This window comes from Acipenser ruthenus, chromosome 22, assembly GCF_902713425.1.
Source record: "Acipenser ruthenus chromosome 22, fAciRut3.2 maternal haplotype, whole genome shotgun sequence".
In the NCBI taxonomy this organism is placed as follows: Eukaryota; Metazoa; Chordata; class Actinopteri; order Acipenseriformes; family Acipenseridae; genus Acipenser; species Acipenser ruthenus.
Window position 1 is genome coordinate 8,691,562 of NC_081210.1, and position 27,018 is coordinate 8,718,579.

The 27,018-nt window shown below is 36.5% G+C and overlaps 1 protein-coding gene across 6 annotated transcripts in view; it reads left to right on the forward strand.

Annotated features, from left to right (window-relative positions):
* The window catches only part of LOC117431539 (protein ELFN1), a 148,928-nt gene that overhangs the window by 65,575 nt on the left and 56,335 nt on the right, over window positions 1–27,018 (forward strand). For 4 of the 6 annotated variants that reach the window (XM_034052547.3, XM_034052543.3, XM_058995954.1 and 1 more), the window contains one exon: window positions 24,681–24,777. The gene's annotated coding sequence lies outside the window, so the exon portion shown is untranslated. Of the gene's footprint in view, window positions 1–24,680; window positions 24,778–25,176; window positions 25,237–27,018 lie in introns of all 6 variants that reach the window. The other 2 variants (XM_058995953.1, XM_058995952.1) reach the window with 1 other exon arrangement.

Consider the following 27,018-nt stretch of genomic DNA (forward strand, 5'->3'; position numbering starts at 1 on the left):
ACCACCCGCAACTGCAATTTGTAGCACAATTCATTTTTCACCAGTCCCTGCCGTGCTCATGGACTGACACCCAGGGATCTGCAGGGAAAACATTTCTGTGGGGTATTATGGCAAAGTGGTTTGCAGTGCGCAGGTGTAGAGGTGATGCAATGCTCAGTAATAACAGACACAAGACGGTGAAAAGCAACTCTTTTATTTGGCTGGGTTGTGTGCTCGCTACTCTTAAATAATAATAACTGCCTCTACACACCAATATGTATTGCTCAGTTAAACCACGGGTTTCAGTACCAAAATAATAAGACACTAAACAAGTCACAAGTCCAGAGAGAATGCTCTTAGTGAAAGCAGCGATTTACAAGTTTATACGTGCACAATGGTGAAGTGTAGTCTGGGTTTAATTGCTGGCTATTTAGCTACAGCTCCTGGAGTTTAGCCTTGTATAATGACAAATATAAAAGTTAAAGAGACAGGCAAAGCAACACACAAAGGAACAGATTGCTTCGTCACATCCCCTGATATACCCTCAGTCACGCCCCCTTCAGTAGCAAGTGCAATCACGTATCCTCCAATTCATGACTGACACATCGCCTACAGCATTAAGGCGATGACTTCTGGTATTGTGACTCCGCCCCATTTCTGGATGGCCGACTTCCAACTGATCCTGGAATGACCTGCCAAACCATCCAGTCCGGGGCTCACTGTTCCTGTTATACAGCGCCCTCACAGGTCGGGAGGGAGATTGTTGACTAGGATTCATTCACTCTCTGTCACAGGTATTTATTTATTTAGTGGTATTTTAAAGAAGTCATGACCTGATTTTTAAACAATGCTTACAGTACCTCTACTAAGACAATGCACTATTGTAGTAAGACTGGATTGGAATTAAAATATCCCTACATATTCAGGTGTCTTTATCAAAGAATAAATTATAATGTCAATCATACCCAAAAGTATACACTCATAATTGATCTTGTCATCTATTAAGTGACCTCATCTTTACACTGTAGCTGTTACACTGATCAAAGGTCTGGTGGTATTACTACTTAATCAAGCATTTAGAGATATGCCTTGCACTATTTTGTGTGTCATGAGTTATTTACATGAATTGTATAATCTGTTTTCAAGTGTTTGTATAATGTAATTACATACATTATATCATACATTATATATGCTCAATGAAATATGAGAAGAAATGTACTTATGGTACACATAGATACCTAACTCCAGTTTAAACTGTATTTGCCTTTGATGATCTGACACAACCCTTCCCTCATATATATATATATATATTAATAAATTATATTCAGTGGTATTTCTCAGCAGCCGTGGTTTACATGTTAAGCAAACCTGCAGAAAACAGCAGTCGGTTTTTATTTTCTCCAAATACAATTTGCGTTTACCTGTCATGTTACATTAGCAAAAAATAAATATATATTGACAGCTAGTAAAGGCTGCATGTTCAATCTTTCAAGGAAGCAAATAGATTTCTGTTTATAGACCAAAAAAAGAATAAGAACAAATAAATCCCACATCAAGACACAGGACTGTTCCCAAGTGAAATTATTGAAAAGATACAAACATTGAAGAATAGTACAGTATAATATAGCTTTGGAACCTTTCAAGGCCCATCCATTCAACGCTTACAGTATATACAGGGTGACTTGGTGACCTTTGGTTGATGATCTTTTCCAGTATATACAGAATATGTGTGTATGTTTTCAGCACTTCATAAAAATTGTATTTATACAAATGTGAGTGGAATAACCCAGGGTGGATTAACTTCCAGTATGTTTGATGATTTATCTCTCTTATAGAGAAGGTGTGAGATATTGGGAGATGCAGTGGTGGAGGCTTGTTCTAATTCATAGCAACTGTGTAAATCTGATACAGATGGACGCCAACTCGAGATGTACTTCATTCTGACTGCAGTCACATGCAACATGCCCTCAAAGAACTTCTCTACTAGTTATATGATAGTGTCTGAATTAGCATTTTCCACCCACCCCCCGAAAAAAAAAAAATCTGTGTAAAGAAAATCATTTTATAAAGTGGGTGGAGTGACATTTTGAAAGCATGGGGCATTCTGGATGCACGCTTCACTGCTTAGAGAGTTAAATTTTTGGTTCATGCTGCGGGTAATAATTCTGTGATCTGGAGATCTGGAGTTGAACAGTATGCCTTCAATTAGGGCATTAGTAGATGGAGGGCTGTAGAGCTTGCAGGGAATGCTTGTAGAAGCAGTTTTTATATCCCTTCCAGCAGTGTATGAATAGCATTTGCAATGTGCCCCCATGAATTATGGCAAGCTTTGCATGCAGTTTTCAACCTGTCAAAAAAGTTTCCCTAAATAATTCTATTTAGTGAAATTAAAAAAAAAAAAAATCCCCTGACAGGCTGATTAATGTTTGTATTAATATTCCCTTCCTTGGAACATTGTACAATTTTACACAAATTACTGATTCTTGATTCAAGAAATCCCCCAAAAATGACACGTGAAAACACTTTTACACTTGAATCGTATGTATGTCTTTACATTTAATCAATACATGAATCTACTAAATTACTAATTTGTGTGTGAGTTTCTATTTTGTTGGAAATGTAGCCATTCAGTATTTGCACAGGCCATGTTTTGACAACAGGGAGACATGCTGAGCATACTGCTGGTTATAGACTACAAATGTAAGTAGAACTAATATATAGTCCACATCTACATGATTGTATTTCCTTTTTAGGAAGCATTGCTTTCATGATTCATATTTTGATATAAAAAATGTGTGAATCAAAGAACGATGAGGTTTTGAAAAGCTTATTGTTAAGTTTTGGTGTTCCATTAACTCAGCATCTCAACCCACATTGTAGGTGAGTCTGAACAACATCCTACTGTAGTTACTATTAAATGGATACTTTATATCATCTAAATTTTCCAACTATTTTACTTTTTTAATATCCTATTACTGAATGTGTGAATGGGCCTCGATGCTATATGGGCTTCAGTGCAGATTACAACAAGCTATCACTGCAAGTTATAACTATAATAAAGTACGGTAACACTAACTAACATTAAGTGTTTCTAATTACTGTATATTTACATAGTAGTTACTTAGTAGTTTTTTGCATGCTCTAACCCTAACTCTAAACTCCAGACCTAACTCTAACCCTAACCCTTTTCTAATACAATTGTGTACTTTTTTCACCCCTAGTTCACTTACAAGTGATTCGAATCATGGTTCACTTGCAAACAAACCATTTTTTTCAGGTTTTCTTCATCGTTTCACACCAGAAAAATTCAAGTGAGCTTGAGTTTGTTTTAAAGTGCATTCAAATGTGTTTGTTTGGTTCCACTTGCAGCTTTATCCAGACTAGAGGTATATTGGTTTCACATTGCACTTTTCCAAACGCACTCGGTTCTAGAGTTCTCACTGGAGAAACTTTTTCAATCATGTCCAACATGGAGAATATGTTACATGCTGTGGCTGTGCTGTTGTCAATGTTCTTTTGGTTTATTTGGTGCTCACAACATCAAATCGATGACGAAGAAACGTAATATGCTGAAAGAGTGTCAAGTATTTGTCGGAAAAACACTATTCTTTTGGAGGAAATGCCTGAGACAATCATGATTATGAAAGAGATTTATTATTGATTTATGATTTACATATTGTACACTTATAATACATGTGCTAAATTATTATTCAGTTGTCATTTCCTATGACTTATTTTCCCCTATGACTTTTCTTTGCTTGTGACAGTTTTGCTAGTATGCTTAAAGAACGTGCATGCTGCAATAGCAAATCTCAAACACTGGTATTAGCATCATTTAATTGATTAGCCCCAGGTTGCGCTATTAAATCAGCACCATATTATTTGTTTTTGTGATGTGCTGTTGTGTACATGTGACATTATGGTGTTCTTGTCTGGTGAGCATGTGTGTTGTTTTGACAAGCCCTGCGTTGCGTATGTGAGACAAGGGAAGACACTTTCCTTGGTGCTTGCTGGAGTACATCACTTCCACGATTTGTTTGGCTGTTTGGAGTGGTTCGTTTCCAAGTGAACCGGAATACATTTGGCTTTCACATTGCAAACATTTTAAATGGAGCAAAGTGGCAAACGTACCGAGTCCACTGCTAAGCGAACAAGACCACCATTTCAAGTGATCTCAGTTCACTTGGTTTGATGCGCATCCTGGTGCGATTATATGGTTCTCAGAGGTTTCACATATCACTTTAAACGAACCGAACCACAATTCAATCTGCATTAAAGGGTCAAACAAACTAGGTGTAAAAGTGTCCTTCCATATATCATGCAAAAAAGATTTACATGTTAAGTACATTGTAACTATGCATAATAGCATTGTAATTATGTGAAAGTACACATGTATTTACTATGTAAATACACAGTAATTAGAGACACTTAATGTAAAGTGTTACCAAAAATGCATACCAGAAAATATCTGTTAGGATGTGTATATTTTCTTATGCTGTGGTTCAGATGATGTAAATTTAAATATCTTAAGCTGTGTCAGTAACCAGATGAACATCTCTTAAATCAAGTGGTGTCACCATGAACGACTAGTAGTGAACATTAAGTTATAACGCTACAGGCAGAATAAAATCAATCATTTTCCGGTCAGAAATATCTCTTAATGTGGAGTATTTCCTAAATAATACAAACATGTATCGCCTGTAATTGGTTTTGTTTTTATTATTTGTTTATTTATTATTATTTGTTTATTTAGCAGAGGCCTTTATCCAAGGCGACTTACAGAGACTAGGGTGTGTGAACTATGCATCAGCTGCAGAGTCACTTACGTGACTTACGTCTCACCTGAAAGACAGAGCACAAGGAGGTTACGTGACTTGCTCAGGGTCACACAATGAGTCAGTGGCTGAAGTGGGATTTGAACCGGGGACCTCCTGGTTACAAGCCCTTTTCTTTAACCACTGGACCACGCAGCCTCCTTGTTTTAAATAATGCATGTATTTGAAATATCCCAATCAATTGCGTTAATATTTAAAGTGCTATTGTACCTATGGGATAAAGAAAGAAAAAAACAGTTTTTGTTTCAAATGTTGGTAGCCTGTCCCATATCCCTGAGTTTTATTATAGTTACCATACCCAAAACACACACTGAAAGCATTATTATTTCTGTTGTTTTATTTTATTGTATTTTATTACCATTATCTGCAAAATGAGAGAGGAAAGAGGACACATTTCATCTAAAAGAATCTTCATCAAGAATACTTCACAGAGAGTAAAGTCACAATAATAATCTTTAATAATGATAGGCAAAGAGCAAGCTGGTGCTATTAAAAAAGAAACCACCTTGACCTTGTTGGCTTGATTCAGAATATCACTGTGCTGGCTGGTGTGTGAGTCAGCTATTTAGCTCCAGTAACACAGTTGGCTTTTACTGTCCTATTGTTTGTAATGTGCTTAATGCCAGATGGCGGGAGCTAATTAGTTACTGTGAATTGATTTTTGCATATTTATGAAGTCATATTTGTGAATAATTAATAGGGCAGCAGTGAAACTGAAGGCAGGTCTGGGCATGGCTGTGCTAACCCTGCATGCAGGAGTCTTGAACTCCAGTATCAACAGCCCTGAGTACAATAATGATCCTGACTGCGCTGAAGTGCACTGAAGTGCACTACTTCAGACCAGCCACACGTGCCAGAGCCTCTTGGCAACAGACAGACTTTGTTATATGTTGCATTTTAATGAAACGCAGCAAGATCAAATTGACATATGTCTTTTCTTTGGGTTGTTTTTGGTTGTGTGTGCGTGTGTGTGTGTGTGTTTAATTTTTTAATCCTCTACTACTTCTTATAAGGTCATGCTAAGGGTAGCCTTCTAACAACAACTGTGTGAAATCTGAGGGAGATCATTTCCGTGCAAGTGGTGGGCTCTTTCAGTTACAATAAGGTTACCATGGAAATGTTTATTTTAAAAGAACACAGTATGGCATGGAACCCAGTGTTGGAAGCACTTATGGAAGCACTTCAACTACCCAGTATGAGAAACAAGAAAATCTCTGAAATATAAGAGAAATAAAGGACAGCATACTTCAGCAGTAAGAGCACTTGAGGCCTATTTTGTCTGTTGTCCACTAGCGGTTTTGTGTTAACCTGACGGTGTCTATATAAAATAATAGAGTGGCCATTGACTTTGCAAAGTGAGTGTTAGGAATCTTTTTTTCCAGGAAAGCTGAAGTTAAGTCGTTTTCGGGTTAGTTTAGTCTTGAAGACAGAAATTCCATTCTGCATTTTGAAAATAAAGGACACATTTCATTGTCTCAGTCATTTTTTTCTAAATAGAACATTGTAAAAAAAACAGCAAAGATGTTAATATTATATGTAAATAACCCATTTAGAAGATATCTTTATTTAATGTTGAGATATCTAAAAATGAAATATAGATATCTCAAATTGATTTACAGATAGCTTTAAATAATGTTTTGCTAACATAGTATACCAAACTGTCCTTTTAAGATATCTCAAAATGACTTCCTGTTAACTGAGATATCTGCACATCATTTTAAGGTATCTTGAAATGAATAGGAAGTAATTTCAACATAGCTCGAAATTACTTCCTGTGAAAAAGCTCTTTGTTTTCTGAATGGATTTCTTGTCCATTTAGAGATATCTCTAATTGAACAGGAAGTTTTATAGCGATATCTTAAAATGAACAGGGAGTTATTTGGAGATATCTCTAAATGATTTAGAGATATCTCTAAATGAACAGGGCTCTTGGGTGCTTAATCCTTATTACCTTTTAGCTCTAGGCGATGTACCTTGAAAAGTAGTTTCATTCTGAGAACAGTTCACCAGTGGCAAGCCCCAAGGACTCTGTTTGGATCAATACTGTGATGTTGAGGGTACATTTATGAATGCTACAAAAACATTCTGATATTATAGGTATTGCACATGCAAGTCCATACTGTGGCATGGATTGTCATTTGGATGCATCCCAGATAGGGTTGCCAACAGTCCGTTTTGTAAACTTGCTGTACGGTTTTCTAGTACACTAGAAACTGGACACGCATTGCCTGTTAACAACACTCAGTGCCAATGTTGCCGAAAGACCACCACCAGCTCTGTGCCAGTGGTGCACATTTGTGACAGACTGCTGTGCCTTTAATTATCAATTGCTGTTGCGATGAACAGCACAATTGCTTTTTATAGATACATAATTTAATATATTTTTTGCCATTCATTTATTTTCAGCAAATCGCTGTAAAGATAGATATTGCTAGCAGCCAAACGAAAAGGAGCTGGTGCCTGCGATTGTAGCAAGCCCGCTGGTTCTGCGATAGTCTGTCAACTTTATGTTCTTTAAAAAAATATATTTAATTACATTTATTCGTTAATTACATTACTTTGTTTTAATTGTGTAGAAAATATTTTGCAGGCTAAATTAAATGGATACGATGCCAATGAAGAAAAAAGAACTACACTGAAAGATATTGTTCTTTATTTTGCATTTAATTCCTTTGCTGGATTTTTTTGTTCCAGAGTACTTGTTGGTGTTGATTGTTATAAATATTTAATATTTCGTCTTTTTTTTCACACTTTACTGGTTGCAAATCCCCATAATCATTTCTTGTAGGCAGTGTGTGTGTGCATGTGTGTGTGTGTGTGTGTGTGTGTGCGTTTCGGGCAGGGGGTATGTCCGGTTTTGAAAAATTTTAAAGTTGCCAACCCTAATCCCAGAACATAAGGAAAGTATTGGATTGAGGAGAAGAATACAATGTTTAACTTCTTTATTATTGAATTAGTTGCTCTAATAATCCAGATATGCTTATAATGGGAACATGCTCTGCTATCAAAAGACCTGAGATCAGTCCATGTAGTTGGGACTTTTGTGCCCAAAATTGCATTTCATACACATTTTTCTTTCTTTCTTTTATTTGTGGTGATTTTTGTGAGATAACACTGTGATAGATGTATCAACACTTTAAAAAAAAAATTAAAGGTTTTGCCTTGTCATTATTAAGTTTTCAGATGCTTTGGAGTCCGTGTGGTAATCGAGTTTATCTTTAAAGAATTAGAAATTCCCAGCAGAGCAATGCCCCACAGCTACCAAAATAATTAGCTACAGTTTTGTTTTTTGGAGCCTTACTGGCTTTCTAACTGCAGTTGGGTTGTGTTTTTGGACCGTAGGGAAAAAAACATAAAAGAAAGTGAAAGAAACAAATGTGGTACATGTTTAATTAATAACCAATTGAGCATTTACTGCTTGATTTTTACAGCTCTAAAAATAGTTAAAAGAGCAATGGGAGTTTTTTATTAGGTAACTAACAACTATTTAAAGGTAGAAAATGTGTAACAACTGTACAGTTTTACTCAACATACTAAATTGTCCACAAGAAGGGGTTTTGAAAAGCATGTTAAACCATTTATGTCACATTTAATTATGTTATCGCTTGCATGAAGAGACACTCTCTGTAGTATAAAGTTCTTTCAAAATGCAGAATTATTGCTTTTGTGCACCCGTCTTCCTTACCATGCTTTTACGCAGTAGATGCCACACTGCTAAATCCACTCTATTCATCTTGACAAAGATGTTAGGACAGAGTTGATGACATTAATGGAGATTGCTCTAAAAGGGACAAAGATGGGGTGCAGGTTGGATGGGAACGCCACTGTTTCCACTGTTCCATAATGAACAAGAATGACATGACAATGTGAGCCATCAACATAGTGGTTACAAGGGCGCCTAAGATTGTTCAATCATTCAATGTCTGCCATTATTCTCATGAGAGAAGAGGTCTGATATGTGTGTTTTAACACTTTGTAGACAAGATTTTAATATTTTGAATAATGCTGAGGTGTTAAGACTGCAACAGCCATGCTCTAGCACTGCTCTCAATGTTCTTTAATGTACTTGTGATTTAATGATAACAGAATTAAGACACAGCTTGGAGACAGCACTTTCCTGTCTGTGCCATATTTTAATGTTTCTAGCAATTAAGAGTTTAGATCTGATCATTAAAATAAATCTTTTGCCAATTTAACATGGTTTCAATATTACTTTGTCCCTTCCACCTGCAAATCTTGTGTTGCAAAATGTGATACACATTGTGTCAACACCCATAAAATGCTTGATCTAGAATAGCTTTATTTTCAACGACCACTTACAGCTTTTAACCATTAACCTCGTTTTCTGTGCTTGGCTTCAAACTCATTCCCAGAATTAATTTGTTCATTGTCAACAGTATGCCCATTAATGCTGCCCTACAACCTACCCCATGTTAGGGCTTAAAGGCAAGTGACATATGGCCATTTAAGTATGTATTTGTTCTGTCTGTGTGATTTGACATAATAATACCAAACCTGAAATAATAACTTACAATTATATGGTGACCCAAATACACAGCCACAAGGAGCTTTCCAACCCACATACATAATATAATACAGAATCACTACCTGTGTCACTCAGATATCTAGCTCTTTGATTGGACAAACAAGTCACTATGCCTCTTGTGAAATCATACAATACTGAGAGTAAGATGTTTATTTAAGAATCCCCTACAGAAAAAAAAATCAAGGGGACACATTAATCTAATGGTCAATGCTTAGCATGTATGGTCATTCCATAGAATGTCTCACCATTCAAACAGAAACTTTCATAAGAGGACTGGTGGCAAATTATAGTCGACATATAGGGTTGCAAAAGGCAAAACACATTAAAAAGGCCAAAGTTCATTTATGTATGAATGAAAATACTCATATAATGGAACTCTCAGCCTTAGAGCAATAGGAAATCATAATGTAGAAAATAATTCCAAGAGATTCACATAAAAAATACTTTCGAGTCTTCTTTCAATATGAAAAATCACATGGGAATTCCCAAATTAAATAATGCAAGTCTGATTCCATCATGATTGCACATGGATAGCCAGTATGGGCACTTCATGAAGATCCTTGGACAGCAAGAATATATTGAGAAGGCAGTGGAGGTTTAGCATAATCTGAAAACAGTTAACTACTATGGAACACTTCCTTCTGTTGAATTTCATAAAGACTTCATCTCCCTCAGTGCTTTGCCTCTACAGCAATAGTTGCCACTGCTTTTTACTAACGAGTATGCACTCCAGTTTAAAGGGCAAATCAGGCATTATTTTTTACATCAGGAATGAAAGAATGAAATGCTGCATTGCTGGGTTAAATGCAGAAACCTTTAACATGGAGACTTTCTCTCTAACCCTAGCCCTAACCCTAACCCTAACCTCCTTGCCCTAAAGTAATGCAACCTTCTTCAATATATTTATATATATTTTGCTATTATCATATTGTTAAGTGTTTCCAGCTGAAAGGTTGTACACCTCGGGCAGGATTTTCAAAAACCACTGTTAATGTATCGAATTCGTGGTATAATAATTAGAGCTTTAGTAACAAAATGTGTCAAATAAATCAATCCGTTAATGCTTTGAAATTAAAAAGCTTAATTGTCGCAGGTCATCTACATTATTTCCTGTCTCAACGACTAGATAAGGGGAACGCGTTAATCAAAATGCATGTTGACGAGATCAAGAAAACTGAATGGAATCATAGTTTTCTATTATGGAAACTACTAGCGTACAGGGAGGCGGCTCTCCCACCAGCGGGCAACAGCCAAATGGAAATGAAAAATAATGGGAATATCTATGTTGTGTATAATTTGTAATCTTCATTTAAAACTGTGCATTTTGTCATGCAGAATGTACATTTATTTAGAACACTTCACATATAAAATGCTGATTTACGATTATCTGGCATGTGGGTAAAAATCGGACGGCACGCATTTAAAAAATTAATTAATAAATAAAAATTAAACACTACTAGTTATTTACCCTCTTTCGGGGGAATATTTTGCCACAGCTTACTATATACAACACTTTTAATGTGCATTTTGGTTAAAAAGAAAAAAAATACCGTACGCCATCTATGTATATCAGTTGGAATTTATTTTCTTATGTCTGTATTAGTCTGTACGATTGTAGGTTATAAATAAATACATTTGAAGTGCCATTTGTGTTTGTAGTTGTTAGCTATACATGTATACCATGTATGTAACACTTTATTATATATTTATTAAGCTTTTAAATTAAGATAGAACTCCCTAAGCAATACACAATTTGTTTATATTTAATTGTTTGGTCAATTCCTCTAATCATGAGTTTTCTCTGGTACTCTTTGCTCACCTCCGCGATAAATAAATATTAGAAGTAGCCACTGAACACTTACAGTATTATAAGAACATTTTCATATGCATGCAAACATGTGAAGGTGAAAGTGTATATTGTACATAAAGTGTGGGGGGAGTCTGACAACATTAAATACGTTTGGGTAAATTCCATGTCAATTATCTCAATCACATTCCTAGTGCATCGCTGTGTGTCCTGTGTATACTGTGTGACACGTATAGAAAAGACTAAACTATTTTCATAACTACAAATACTGAATTATCTAGGTTGTATATAAGAAATTAACCCTGGTCCTGTACACTCTCTCTCTCTCTGTATCGTCAGCCGCGGTCTGCTAAATTTCTGTTTCAAGGTGAGTTATATACTGTTTCATTAATTAAAGCCCTCCTTTTCCAAGTGCAAATGAACTCCTGATAAATTATGACAATTAACACGGATTTGCTTTTAAATTCCCATGAAACAAAAGAAACAGTCGCAAGAAGCACTGCTGGTTAAGATATTAACATTATTTCATAACGTCAACAACATTTTAGAAATCACATTAGGATGATTATTTAACATCGAAATAGGCAAAACGACCACTTGAAAATGCCAAAATCAAAGCTACATACCGATTTCTTGATTAACACAGGAGTTATCATTTACAGCCTTTTGAAAATCCTGCCCCTCCTGTCTCCTTGATAAACAGGTATTAATGCAGTAAGGTAGATTGCCATTATTCAAAGTGTGCCCTTAAGCATGCCGCATATGTGAATAGCGATCTGTGTGTCTGTTAAACATGGAATGATGCATGTGTAACCTATTATACATACATGAACTGGTTTCACTAGCGGCTGCTCAGTGTGTCAGCCAATAGACGTGCAGCTGGTTGGTTATTTTTTGAGGATTGGTATTAAGGAGTAAGTAGCGGGGTTCCATAAAATATAGCATTACACATTCCTGCATGTTGCTACAACTATTTAAATAACGTACCTGTAATTTTTCTTTTCATTGTTAACATCCTGACAACTTTTTACACTTATAACTTTAAAGTCTGTTTCAAAGCTCTAGTGCATTGGGGTTTGAGATCTGTCCTCTAAATCACTGCAGGAAGAGCAATTTAAAACAAACTACTAAATAAACAAACAAACAAAAAACAAAACAAGTGATCTGGCTTTTCTGTTCCGTACCACATCATGGATCGTTATTGCTGTGTTACCTGTTTGACAATGTGGGCAATAATCCTTACACTCTCAGTGCACTAGAGCGGCCATTTTGAAACAGACTTTGAAGTTATAAGTGTAAAAAGTTGTTAGGATGTTAACAATAAAAAGAAAAACGACAGGTACGTTATTTAAACAGTTGTAGCACCATGTGGGGACGTGTAACGTTATATTTTTTTGAACCCCGCTACTTACTCTTTAAGTAAGATGTATGGCGCAACAAGTTTTTAATCCTTTGATCCTGTCCCGTTTTCAGAAGCAATGTATCCAGGATATTAAAATGTAATTAGGTTAGACTATGAAAATAATATCCTGTTTGCAACACCAACACCCAGTTGTATCCAGTGTTTTAATGAATACATTTGGTAAGAGCATCTACTGGAAATTTGCTTTTACATATTTCATAATTAAATACCAAACTTTAGACACAGGACATGCAAGCATAATAACATTACATTCATGCATCATTTAGAGCTGTCTCTGTTACTTACTAAACCTGGTGCGTCACTGAACCTCCTGGAGGAAAAGTATGTATGACACCCTGTATTCATAGTGTTCCATTTATACAGTATTGTTTTAAGTTTATCTTTATACGTTTAAAGATTGCTAAAGAGCCTCCCATTAGAGTTGATGCTAAACTAAAGATTGAGATGTCTTTCTGATGTGCTGTGTGAAAGGCAGTAAGGTAATAAAGTATTGTGTCAAGTCTCTTGCCGGAGAAGGTTAAAAGACTAAATCCCATTACTGCCAGTCAATTTTGTAACTAGACCCAACCTGGACCAGTAATGAGGTCCAGAAAGGAATCACAAAGGTAGAGAACTCTGCTGATGCAACTCACATATTCTACATTCCAGTGGCGTGCTAGCGATGGTATTCCTTATGTTATTCAAGAAAACGCTAATTAATTTCTTTGTATAAACACATAAAGAAGATAAGCCTTCGGTTTTGATTAGGGACATGTAAAATAGAATGGGGGGAGCTAGGAGGCTTTACCAGTGTTTGCAGCAGTCATAAATAAATGTGTTCTGATCTAATGCATTTAAGTGATATGGATTGGAAGTTGCCGTTATGCCAAGACATCAGTTCTTCTATAAATAGAACTTTGTAATCAAAGCTCATCCTTTACAGAGCCTCTGTAACATTGTGTTGGTGCAACTGTACATACTATTGTATGTGAGCATCCCTCTTTCAAATGGAAGAGGAACAGAAAGCAAAGAGGTGGAACTGCAGGATTTGGGGATATTTCTATATCATTTATTCAAACAAATGGGTATTAACATATTGTATTTTGTCGATGGTTTGGTGGTTCCATACTGTAAATCATTAACCTCTTGAGCTTCGATAAACTAAAGGATTTCAACTTTGTCATCTCATAATTATAGAATGTGATTGTTTGGCTAATTTAATTTGGAATTTCAGTCATGCATCTCTAACATCGGTTCCCTTTTATCATATTCTTATGGAGGATGTATGTAAACAAAAGTACATTTTAAATGCATTAATCCTTGACAGAATATTTCTCTGTTTTGAGGTAATTTAGAAATCAGCATGCTAGCAATGAGAACAGCTTAAAGTCAACATTATCTGTGAAAAAGATACCCACCCCCCTTACCCTCCAAACTCCCAGTGGTACTCCATTTCACACAGACATCTCTGGATAAGCACAAGACATCAAACCTACATGCAAAAGCTCTGTGCTCAGCCATTCCCTCAGAATTCTTTTTCAAAACTCACAGGAGCCCCAGGTCATTTTGGTTGAGATAAATAAAATGTATATGACATTTTTAGATATTTAATTCAAATAACATTCTTCCGAGCTAATTTAAATTATAAAAAATGTGTTACTTTTTTATCAAAAGTATGAATTCACATCTAAGTTCAAACTGTATCAGTTTGACTCAAAAATAGCTTCAATTATTGAAGCATACTGTATGAAACTTGTTTTGTCATTCCCTTTTTAGCCATTTGATTAGTTAAAGCATATCTTATCTCTCTGATAGTGTGTCTCGTTTGCCTTCAAACCACTAACCCCTAACCCTAAACCTAACCCTAGCCTTGACCCAGACACTGCCACTGACCCTAAACTAAAATTTCTTATTTACAAAGCTTTGTCTCATATGAGTTAGGTATTTAATGAATATTTATTTTCAAAGTATGTTTTTTATGATTAAAATACAATGTATTATACAAGAAACTGTTACAGACAGTAACAGGGCCTATTTAATTCCTGGTTTACTTAACAACCTTTGAGTTGAAGCATGTAATATTGGGCTCTGCTGGGACATAGCTGCATGAAGACTGTATTCTATGTGCTCCCGCAGAATGACAGACCTCCTGACACCAGCAGTATCTCCCTAATGTATTACGAGAAGGCTTACTGTTTATTTCCACTCAGTGGTAGGCAGCTGGTGGTGAGGGAGCTGAGAGATTTGGCATTAGGCTTAAAGGACTGAAAATCAATGTTTTACTTCCTGTGCTGTCTGTCAATTTCTCTCATAACTGTTAAACACTCAACAAGTGCTTAATTTAGAAATGCTAAAATAAACAAAATTCAATGAAAACATTTTGACTAAAAGTCTTTCTCAGTGTCTTCAATGGTTTAAAGACTTATAGTCAAAAATTTGTTATTGTATTAAGTTTCTTTTGGCATTTCTATATTTGTCAATTTCCGTCGAATTGTCTAGCTCCTATATTTCCATGTGACATTCTGTACAGGATGTAAAAAGATACCAGGGAATGTAAATTAATGGTTACAAGAGAATAATAAAATAGCTATTTAATCAGCTGTTATCATGTTGTCAACTGATGTTTTAACACACACCTGTTTCCATATTTATACCTTGGTGGGAAATATGGGAGTGTCTGTATATATTTTTCTTAACCGTCGCCAAATAAACCCTAAAGGTGGCTTCTGGATTCATCTTTTTACTTTAAGGTATTTTTATGCTATGATTTCTCTTTATACTGTTTTGATGACTGTTCACATTTAAATCACGGCAGTGATAAATTAATTGTGTAAGACAGTAATCACATAAAACCTAACAAAACACTGTCGCATACACATATTTCAAAATGAGGTACAACAAAAAATGGTGCATCTATTACTACTCACCGTCACCAGTGCATAGCGGTTTGTGGAGATTGTTTATGTATATTTTGTGGAGCAAGTTACTCGAGGAAGAATGCGTCGGTTTTTAATTGCATTAAAAAGACAATCAGAAAATAACACAGAATTGGCAGATCTTTTGCTTTGGACAAAAGTACAAATATAAGTGACTTCTCGCAATTGTGTGTGTGGATTCATTTCCCCAAAGAAGAATTATTCTGTGTGGAACTATTGTTTTTAATACCCATGAAAACCCAGACGAATGGTTCAGATGCTTTTTCTGCACTTCTTGATTTTTTTTACTGGAAATAAGCTGGAGTGGAAGAAGATAATATCTGTGTGTACAGACGGTGCATCAAACATGAGGGGGAAAGAAAATGGATTGTTTGGTCTGGTGCGGAAGCAAGATGGCATTCCAAAATTCATTACGTTTCACTGCATAATTCACCAGGAAGCACTCGTGAGCAAATTGAAAAACAGTGAAATGCTTGTTGTAAAGGTGGTCAATTTGATTGTTTCAGGAGCATTGAACCATGGGCAATTTCGGGTTGTGGTTTCAGAGTACGAAACAGAGTGTGGCGACTTAGCAATGCACAATGAAGTGAGATGGTTGTCTCGTGACAGGGTTCTTGAAAGATTTCTGGGTCTTCTCCTTCTGATTCATGAATTTCTTGAAAGCAAGGGGAAGGAGGAGAAAGAATTGGAAGATCCAGGCTAGATAATAAAGTTATCATTTCTGACTGCACTAAACCTCCAATTACATGGAAAACAGAAACTCCCGAGTGGCATGCTGCATGTTGTTACAGCATTTCAGTGCAAGATCACAACATTGTTCATTCCTGTGGAGTAATTGCTTTGTTCACTTTCCAAAACTTAAGTCAGTCACCTCGGACAATCCAGATGTTTTGAATCATTAGCAGCACACGTCATTTGTACATGTCTTGGAAGAATTAAAGAGATGTAAAGATGTTGCTGTGTACAAGGAGCTTTTTAATTTCATTGAGAACCCCTTCAATGCATCAGTGTCATCTCTGTCACTGGTCTTAACAGAGTGGAGAGTGAAACAGTGGAACTTCAGATGATTGACATCATGAAGTCTGAGCTCAAAGCAGGTGTTTATCATTTCTAGAACATGGTCCCTGATTTACGATACCCAACTCTGAAACAATGTGTGCAAAAAGTGATGTCATTTTTTGTCAGCATATACACCTACGAGTTCACCTTTTCAACAATGAATGTTGTGAAAAGGAAACAGAGAAACAAACTGACCAATGAACATTTGGACTGCCTTACTTTCTCAATGCAGTACTGCAATGAGAAAGTCAAGGAGCAACAGGCACACTTCTGCTCTTCCAGTTTTTAAAGTAAGTTTTGCATTATTCAATCTTTAAATGGTTGTTTCATACTGGTTCACCTTGCATGCTATTTAATTTAATGTCAGTTTAGTTAGTATTATCCCATTATGCTTTAAATGTTTTTAATTTCACATGTTCATCTATTTTTTGTATAAGAATAGAGTTGTATGGGGGCTCTTGAGTGACGCATCCGGTAAAGGTGCTCCACATGAAGTGCAGGATTCGCCCTGTAGCCTGGAAGTCACCGGTTCAAGTCCAGGCTATTCCACTGCTGACCGTGGACGGGAGCTCCCAGGGGGCAGCGCACAATTGGCCAAGTGCTGCACAGTGGGGGGTGGGCCTGGGTCGGCCAGGGTGTCCTCGGCTCACCACACACCAGCGACCCGTGTAGTCTGGCCAGGCGCCTGCGGGCTTGCCTGTAAGCTGCCCAGAGCTGCGTTATACTCCGACGCTGTATCTCTGAGGTGGCTGTATGGTGAGTCTGCAGTGTGAAAAAAGCAGTTGGCTGATGGTACATGCTTCAGAGGACAGCATGTGTTCATCTTCGCCGCTCCCGAGTCAGCGCGGGGGTGGTAGCAGTGAGCTGAGCCTAAAAATAATTGGCTATTCAAAATTGGGAGAAAATGATTAAAAAAAAAAAAAAATGGCGACTACAAATTTAAAAAGAAAAAAAAAAGAATAGAGTTGTATTGTAAAATTGGTGCGGCCCTCATCTCACTGATTTTTTTGGTCAAGTGGCCCTTGCTTGAAAAATAGTGAAGATCACTGCAGTAGTGCCTAGAAACTCTCATGTCATTTGCTATAGACAGAAGACTCAAACAATGAATATGCAGTTTGTTTACACTGATTTGTGTGAGATTGTGTGAGAATATTGCCAGTTTGTTCCTTTGTCTGTCTTTCTGTCTATCTATTTATGTTTACCTACAAGATGTCTCTGTTTTTTGACATTTGAATATAAACTAGCGTACTAGTGCTCCAACTATACCACTTTATATTATGGGACATACATAACCATCTAATACCATGGTAAAAACTGGTTAACTACCAACATGTGTCCAATTATATGGTAATGACCTCTGCCATGGTGTTACAATCTAATTAAATCAGGTACAAGTTGTTATTTACAAGGCCATTTTAAGATATCCATAGTTTCTATTTCGTACTTCATTGTGTGTCTGTGAAGAAAGGCTTCATAACATTCATAACAGGTTGCATTTGGATTGGGAGCTTAGTGTTTTCAATCAGGAAAATGGGGAAGAAAATGGGGAAGAAAAGACAGTAGTAGCTTCATCACTTAAGTGTGCAAAATATTCCCAAACTATTGGGGATTGTATAAAAGGTTGCTTAGTTTCCATATTAAAATCCCCTGTATCTGAACATCCATTAATATAAACTATTTCCATATTCCTGGATCAAGTTACATAATAATCTATGCTAGAGTCATCGAAAACTGTAGATGAGATTTTCCCAACCAGTAAAGACAGATATCGACTTTGCCAACAACCACTTTGAGTGGGATTTTATTCATTCAATTTTGAATGCTATTAGCTCTATTTTGCACTGTATCCAGTATATGTTTCTTTTGAAAAAATGTTATGCATGTATTTTTTCAAGTATAATTAAAGACTCTGCCTTTAGGCTTCAGCGTTTGATTTGATGACGTGTATATGGATTCTTTTATTTTACCTTTTGCTTTTGCAAAAAATTCTTATTTGTCCTCATACTTATGTGTAATCATCTTGCATTTGCATCAACTCATACAAGTCAGGCACTTGATTTGGATTGAATCCTGGAAACCATGGTTGATGGTCATTTGCTGTCTTGTTACAGCCAGCATTTCAATCTCGTAGATCCGTGTCCAGTTTACATACCGATACTCAGTGTGAAATTTCAAAGCCTGCAGAAGCTGAAGGCAATTTTATCCATCTTCTTTTTTTATCTTTTTTTAAGGTCACACATAGGTCAGAAACTATTTAAAGTTACATTATCAAATGTAAGGCTTTATGGAGGGAAAAAGAACATGAAACATATGGGCATTCTTTTGATAAGAAAAACCTTATCTGAAGGTACTTTTTAAATGCTCTTTTTTACTTTACACCTGACTAGACTTACAAATGACAGAGAAAAAGGACAAAAGCTTACTTAAAATAAAATACCCTTCAAGGTCCTTTAAGTCTTTCCTCTTAACCTTTAGGTTTATAAAATATGATATGGCATATAGTGGGCTATATCTGCTATTCACTATCATTGTGATTCCATATTCTGTTATCATGCAATAACAGGACACAGTCTCAATACACAAGCGTCTCAAAGACTCCCATTGGCAGCCAAGCAGCCTGTTCCGGAAGGGCTAATTCAGGTTGAAATCAGAGTGGAAGCAGCACAGAACTGGTTTCTTAATATAATAGCTGGAACTAGAGGATGCATCAAGCGTTACTTGGAGACATCCATCTCCTGGCAAGTGTAACAATCTCTACTTTGTCTTTGCATCTACTCAGAATACTGTTCTCTTATGCACTCAGTAAGCCCAGTACTTATCACTTAAATGGTATTATTGATATCACTTCACAGGAAGAGAGAATTCAAATTTGAAATCTCAATTTGACATATATTAGATGAGAAGCTTTTTTCCCCTCATGGGTTAAGGTAGACTTGTGCAGCTGCAAGATGTATAATGCCAAGCCCTCTCTAGATCCAATGGCTGTTGAATGCCATGAAATGGGTTATTGATCAGCTAAATGGGATCATTTAAATAAACAATTGAAAGAATGGTGTACCAGATTCTGAAGTTTTACACTCGCCTTCTTTCACCCATATTCATGTTTTTCACAGTCCTTTACTGGTTGATAGCTGCCTGAGGCGCTATAACGATCACCTCTTTCATTGAAATGCAAATCACACCCTTACCAGCTAATTAAATGACGTTATCTGTATTCTTTGGGTTTATTCAAATTCTAGCAGCGTTCAGATGGATGTGGAGAAGAAAAGTTAGTTTAAGGTTAGGTTCTTGATTTTAAAGGATGTCAGATATAGCTGTAAACACAACACAGCAATGAGCTTTAGGAATACAGTGGTGGTTAGTTTAATGTGCAAAGAAAACCCTCCTGGTTCCTTATTAGATCTGTGAAGTGAGTAATAAATGAGTATGCAAAGAATGAGTCTTCAGCAGGCAATGAAATGAGAAACGAAGATCAGTTAAGTGTACATACAAAATGTGATCTCTTCATTTCTTAATTTCTTAATTTATTTGTATAATTGACTGACCAGTATTGGGAGGCTTAATCTCCCAGGATATCAGGTAACAAAACGCCTTGCACAGTCAATTACACATTCAAATTAGTATGACAGATTAGTTCACAAATATACAAAGTCAATCATATGCAATGTCACGCACTGCTAACAAGCCAAGTTGCCTTTAGCAGTTATGATTAAGCACAAATATCTTCAAAAACATGCAGGAGGCCAAAGATCTAAGGTATTTCAAAGTATTTCTCATTGAACACTGAGTTGAATGTATGTCTGTAAAATGACCATCCATAAATGATAACCCAAATGTTCTGCAGACTTACATGGAGACTGTTTGCCTTCTTAAAGCCCTGTCTTGTCAGTCAATAGCATAGTGTGCCTATTTCTAGTTTCATTGATCTACCAGTATCATTATATTTCACGAACACAGATGAAATCAAATGAATTAATCTTTTACTGCTTTAGATTTTATAATTAGTTTAGACTACACAGATGATGAAGCATAGCTTTCCCTGTGAATAAAACAATTTTGTTTGAAAAATAAAACTTAATTAGCATAATCAGGAACCAAAACAATAATCTATACATGTTCAGTTAGGTATGTACAAGCTACTCTTGGTCTTCTGTATTTTAACTGTATTGAAAGATGCATTCTTTATCCTGTTTTTAATCTGTTTATTTATTATTAAATACAAGTTTGTATTGTGTGTTTGTATTCATTGACAAAGAAGGGTAAAATGTAACCGACCCATTCATCCAAAAATACCGTACTGTATAAAATTAGCACAGTTACCGCTAATTACGAAATTACCCAGTAGGTGAGGTAATTGTAATTCCCTCTTTTACATGGTAATAACAGTTTGATTAGTTTATAGTTTGCATTTAGTTTATTTGGTAATATGATCTTTCAATTACTTGTAATCAGGGTTAGACAGGGTTGGACTCTATAGTGTCACCCAATGTGGAGACGTCGCGTGTTTTCCTACTTGCAAGGGGTTTTGGGACCATCGGGCCCCCAGTGGGGAATAAAGATGAAGACACTGATCTGTGGATATTATTTGGGGAGCCTGGGCCCATGGAAAATCATACCGTTAGTTTGATGGGAAAATCTTGCTTTGTATGTAAATAAAGATATTATGTGAAGATTGGAACTAAGTTTTAGGCTATCAATAACCAGTATATTAATTATAGTAGAACATGCTGAACTGGAAAATGTTGTCACTGTTGGGTAGATTTTCTCTGGAAGATGCCCAGCCTAGAATAAAGAACAGGAGACTGTCACTGTCTAAACTAGGAGGGCTAGCCTTGCCTGTTCTTGAGAAATATTATTTGTCTGCAAGGCTATATGCGGTGCAATAATTTCAAAAATGTTAATGGCGGATGTGCCCACATGAAACAATTTGGAAAACAATCTGAATATTTACATCTCCTAACTGGTCAACCAAAAAAATGTTTAAACATTTACAATAAAAACAGTTATTTTACATACACTAAATGTCAGATATAATGTTTAAAAATGTTTAGGATTAGACAATGATTATTTAAAACAGAGATATTTCGTCCACAAAATAGAAAAGGCTTGGTATCAACACACTGCAGGACATCTCTCAAAATGGCACACTGTTATGCTTTGATACAGCAGTCAGTCACAATAGAATATTGCAAAGGAACTCTTTCAGTTCTTTCAATAAAGCACCATAGTATTAAGTTGTATGCATAAAAGAAAAAACATAGAAAAAACAGACATTAAAAATCAGACAAAACAGCAGGTCACAAATAAAAAACATGACAAAATGTATCAATAAAATAAAGAATGGAAGGCTTTGTATTAAAACCTAGTAAAAACAGGTGTGTAGTGTCATTGTAAACACTGATATGATATTAAACAACTTTCACTTTATATTATAAGCTTTCACAATTATTTTCGAGAGATCTTGCTAGGAACGCAGGATCAACACATGTTGTTATTGTAATAACATTGTTTTAATAATAATAATAATAATAATGTAATCGTCCTCTAAAAAACAGTTGTCACATCAATTTCAGTTCCCGGTGCTGCTTGTCAATGTCAGTACAAGACTGCAGTTTAGCCAGAGAGCACACGCGGACGCAATACAAGGAAAAGTTGCGTCCGGAACGTTAAACGATGAAGTATTGGAGAGAAATAAAATAGGCCACCATTCAAGATAAATAACTATCCAGAGAGTGTGAAAAATGGTGTTTCATCAAAAATAGTTGATGGACTGCATCTACCCTTCCAAAAAAGTGAGTGGATAGCATCCACCCGTGTCCACCCCCGAGTCTAACCCCTGTTTCAAACTGATGCTCCAGCGACATGCTGAACTGAACTGCCATTCCGAGCGCCTCTGGTGCACCTTGCTTGCATACGGTGCTCCAGTGGCGAACTGTACTTAACTGTACATAATGCTAATGTACGCAAATGATATGCTAAAGAGTATCGTGCTGTACTGATCACCTGTTACCACCAGAGTCAATCGTGGCAGCTCCCACAGAGGAGCAGTGAGGAGCAGTTCTGAGTCTCACACTTGTAATTAAGCATTTCATGAAGAAATTTCGTGTCGCCAGCATCATGCTGAGAATATCCATCATCTTTCTTCTTTTATTTCTCTCTTGAAGAATCTTCCAAATAATGATTTGACGTCTGGCATCACTTGAATCCATATCTAACTAGCTAGCTAGAACAGGGACATGATACAGTGGGTAAATGTTTTCATTGGTACAATATCGATAACAAACATAAACAAACACATACATTCACGCTCACTCACTTCCTGGGTTTGTCACTGCTTATGCACTTCACTTCGGCTTGCCGGTATGAAATCAATTGGTTCATGGAATATAATGAAGTGCGGCTCTAACGCTTACTTAATTTCAGTGCAGTTCAGCATGCCGCTGGAGCATCAGTTTGAAACGGGGGTAGCACTGCTTGTAATCATTGTCTAGTTAATATATAATTCTCAAATTACCATACTCAATGTAGGTCATGTTTTTTCCACGAGTTAATTAGGGCTGTACTTTTTATTTTGTGTTATTAATGCAATAATAACATGACCATGAAGCCGTTGTTTCCTGTGACACAAATGTGAAGTGTTAAATAAATAAATAAAATATACTGTCAGGAATTATTTATTATCTTAATTAGATGGACTGGTTAGCAAGCTCCTAGTGCACGGAGACATCTCCATGGAAGCAGAATTAATTAACCAATGCCGTTAATTAAAGTTCATGCTATGAATCCTCTCCCTATCCGTGCTGTGCGAGGTTTAGCTAACATGTTTCCTTCACTGTGATACTGAGATCCATTCGGTATAGGTTCTGCATAAGTAACACTCCCACATGTTAAAACCAAGACATAGAGAGGAAGTTAGTATAGAACCAGTTTCCAGCCCGTTATATTTAAATCTTCCCCACAGTGCTTGAGATTGTAAGATAAAATATTTTAAGTAATACAAGTCCTATGTTTCATAATATATAAACCACTTGGGGAGTATCTTTACTGCTGGTGACGGGATGCAGTGGACTATGTCTTTACTTTGAATTATAATTGTGGTTCAATAATAACAAATACCTACATCATTTAATTAATATTGGGTTCATATGAAGTTATATATTTAAATATACATTTAACACATTTTAATATCAACCATACAGTGTATCTGTGTATGATCATGTTGTCCCTGCTACTGGTGAATTCATGTTTGGGTTTTAACACAAGTAAGTGTGTTATTAAAGTCATTAGGTGTACTTTATACAAGTGAACATTACCATGCAATCACTATGTAGTATTGTTTTTAAGGAACTTCAAAATAGTGTGCAATATAAAGCTGGTGGATGCAGCTTTCTTATGAATTGATTCATTATAGAAATTTGCTCTAGAATCCTCCACCCCCATGCCAGTTAGAATTCACAGCTTTCATTCAGTACTGAGCTAAGCATTTGCGTCTTTATCTTTTTATTTTGTATTTATGTATTTATTTATTTTTAATTTAGTAATCAGCAATTATTTTTTATTATTTTCTCCCAATTTGGCATATTCAATTATTTTTTTTAGGCTCAGCTCACCGCTACCACCCCCGTGCTGACTTGGGAGCGGTGAAGATGAACACACGCTGTCCTCCAAAATGTGTGTCGTCAGCCGACCGCATTTTTTCACACTGCAGAGTCACCGTGCAGCCACCAAAGAGCTACAGCATCAGAGGGCAACGCAGCTCTGGGCAGCTTACAGGCAAACGCATAGGCACCCAGCCAGACTACAGGGGTCGCTGGTGCGCGGTAAGCCGAGGACACCCTGGCTGACCTGAGCCCTCCCCCCCCCAGGCGGCGCTAGGCCAATTGTGCGCCACCCCCTGGGAGCTCCCGTCTACGGTCAGCAATAGAATAGCCTGGACTCGAACCGGCGACCTCCAGGCTATAGGACACATCCTGCACTCCACTCGGAATGCCTTTGCCAGATGCGCCACTCGGGAGCCAATGCGTCTTTATCTTTTTCAAACCAGCACATTGTGATGTACAATTGTGTCAAGGCTACATTTTACGTCAATAGCTTTTATCTCTATCTTGTTTTGCAGAGAAGGCACAGAAAAAAATATGAAGAAAGACGGTGGGGTGAACAGCAGAAAACAATCCGGCACATCCCTGAAGGAAGACTGAACCTCAACTGCACAGGTGAGTAAACTGGCTTGGTACCAACCCATCAGGGGACCCATCACGCCCATGACAAAGCACAGCTTGGGACGTGTAATGCCCTACCAATGTTTTGCATGATCTCCCTTTTACAAAGATTTACCAGTAATTACAGCCCATTCTGCAGACCCTGGTCCTGCATTGAGGAGATGCTGTACTTGTAGTAGGTCTGAAAAGCTCTATAGCCTTAACCCCAAACCTCAAGAAGACAATGTGTGGTCCAGCACTTTGATCTGTGAGCCATATGTACACTATATCACATGTGGGCTACAACTATTTTCTTTCTGTCATAACTCTTCAATTCAAAGTTCTGCTACACATTAGTGCCAATAAAGACCAAGTGCAATGCATGCAATTTACTTGTCATTCTGTTTCAAATAGATTTCAATAAATAGAGATGGATCTGCATACACTCAAGTGTTGGTGTTAGAACTGAAAATGGTAAGCTTTTAAGTAATAGAGTTTTTTTTTTTTTGTTTTTTTTTAATAATCCAATCTGGTTTTCTATGTACTGCTCCTGAAATGATTGCGATTGACAGCTCTAGCAATGGCAGTATCAGATTGGTTACAAGACGTCTGAGGGGACACAGTCTTTACAAGGGTGAGATATCAACTCTGTTCCCATGCTATGCATTCTAGAGATGCAAGCGCTGTCCATTTTACCAGTAGTTCTAATAGTAGAAGGGATTGATTTAAGTAACCTGAACACCGCTATACCTTTTTATAGTGGTAATCCTGGGATAAACACAGGATTACCACTATTCATTTAAGCTATGGTGATTCCAACGTGTTGTAAAATGTTCTAAAAAATCCAGCTCATCCTGTCTACTTTTTTGTTGTTGTTGTATATTATATTTTTGATTGAATGTTTAAACATTATGGATGATTTGTCCACATGTGGGATCAAGACATGAGGAAAACACACATCATCCACAGATAGAAGAAATAATTAACCACATGTAAACAACAGAAATGACAACATCAACTACATTTTTAAATTACATAAGTCAATCACCAGTTTCTTTTTGTTTTTTTTGTATTATGGGAAACATCATATCTAAAGCCCCCTAAACCCATCATCCAGACCTTGGTCCTTCTCTGCAATTACATTTCTAAAATAAACTGCGGGTATTCATGTAAACAGAATGGAATATTACTTTTTAAATATATTGTATTCAATACATGTATTTATTTAAGTAATGCCTTTGTAACTGATGTCCATGTGACTTACTGATTTCTGGAACATCAGAGAACAGTTATTACGGTGCCAATACTTGTCATGAAAGGTGTTGTCAGTTATGATGCAATAAAAGGCTGACATCAGACTGATGGCATTTGAAGAGGTAAGGGCATCTGTAACACCTGCTGACTTGGCCTTATGTAAAACTGAGATCATAAAAAGGCAAAGCTACTGTAGAGAATCAGAAAACAAGTACAGTGGTGACAGTTTTCTTGTAATTTAGTGACAAAAAAGAGGAACGAGAGTGAGTGCACTTGTAGGGAATTAAAGTTAGTTTCCTTGAATGATAATAATAATAACAACAACAACATGTGTTTTAAGCTTTCCTCCGGCATCTTCTGAAGATTTTCCTACAAACCAATAGAGGTCTAGACAGTTACAATAAGCTTACAAGCAATGCCTGGAAGCAAATGCGGCACTGCTAAAATTGGCAAGAAGTCTCTCCTCTAGTAGGATTTTAAATATTTAAACATTAAAGGAGTTTCATCCACACTTCCAACACCAAGTAGGCAGACAAACAGTATCTTTACCAAAATTAAAAACATGTGATAATATGTTATAAACAGTCAGTAGTTTACAAATGTGTTAGAAAGGATTGAAACAATATTTGACTGACTATTAACATGCTATAACAATACAATGCACTAGGAACATGTAACTAGGGTATTTATAAGTAACCTGATAACTACTTTATAACATGACACCAAGATTTGCACTATTGTTGTAATAAACGTCTGTTCCTTGTATACAATAATCCACTCATTTAATAACACAATTATAAATTGTAACTGGATGCTACTACTCATTATCTGAGCAAAAGCTTTAGTAGTGCATTTAAGAAACAGATTGTTATTCCTGGAGATTAAGATCAAGCCTGCAAACCTGTGACCTGTGACCTGAGATGAGTTCAAAACATAATTATATCCTCTAGTTCTCATTATTCCTACAACTTGTGTCAGATCCTCTCTTTAGACGTTACAATC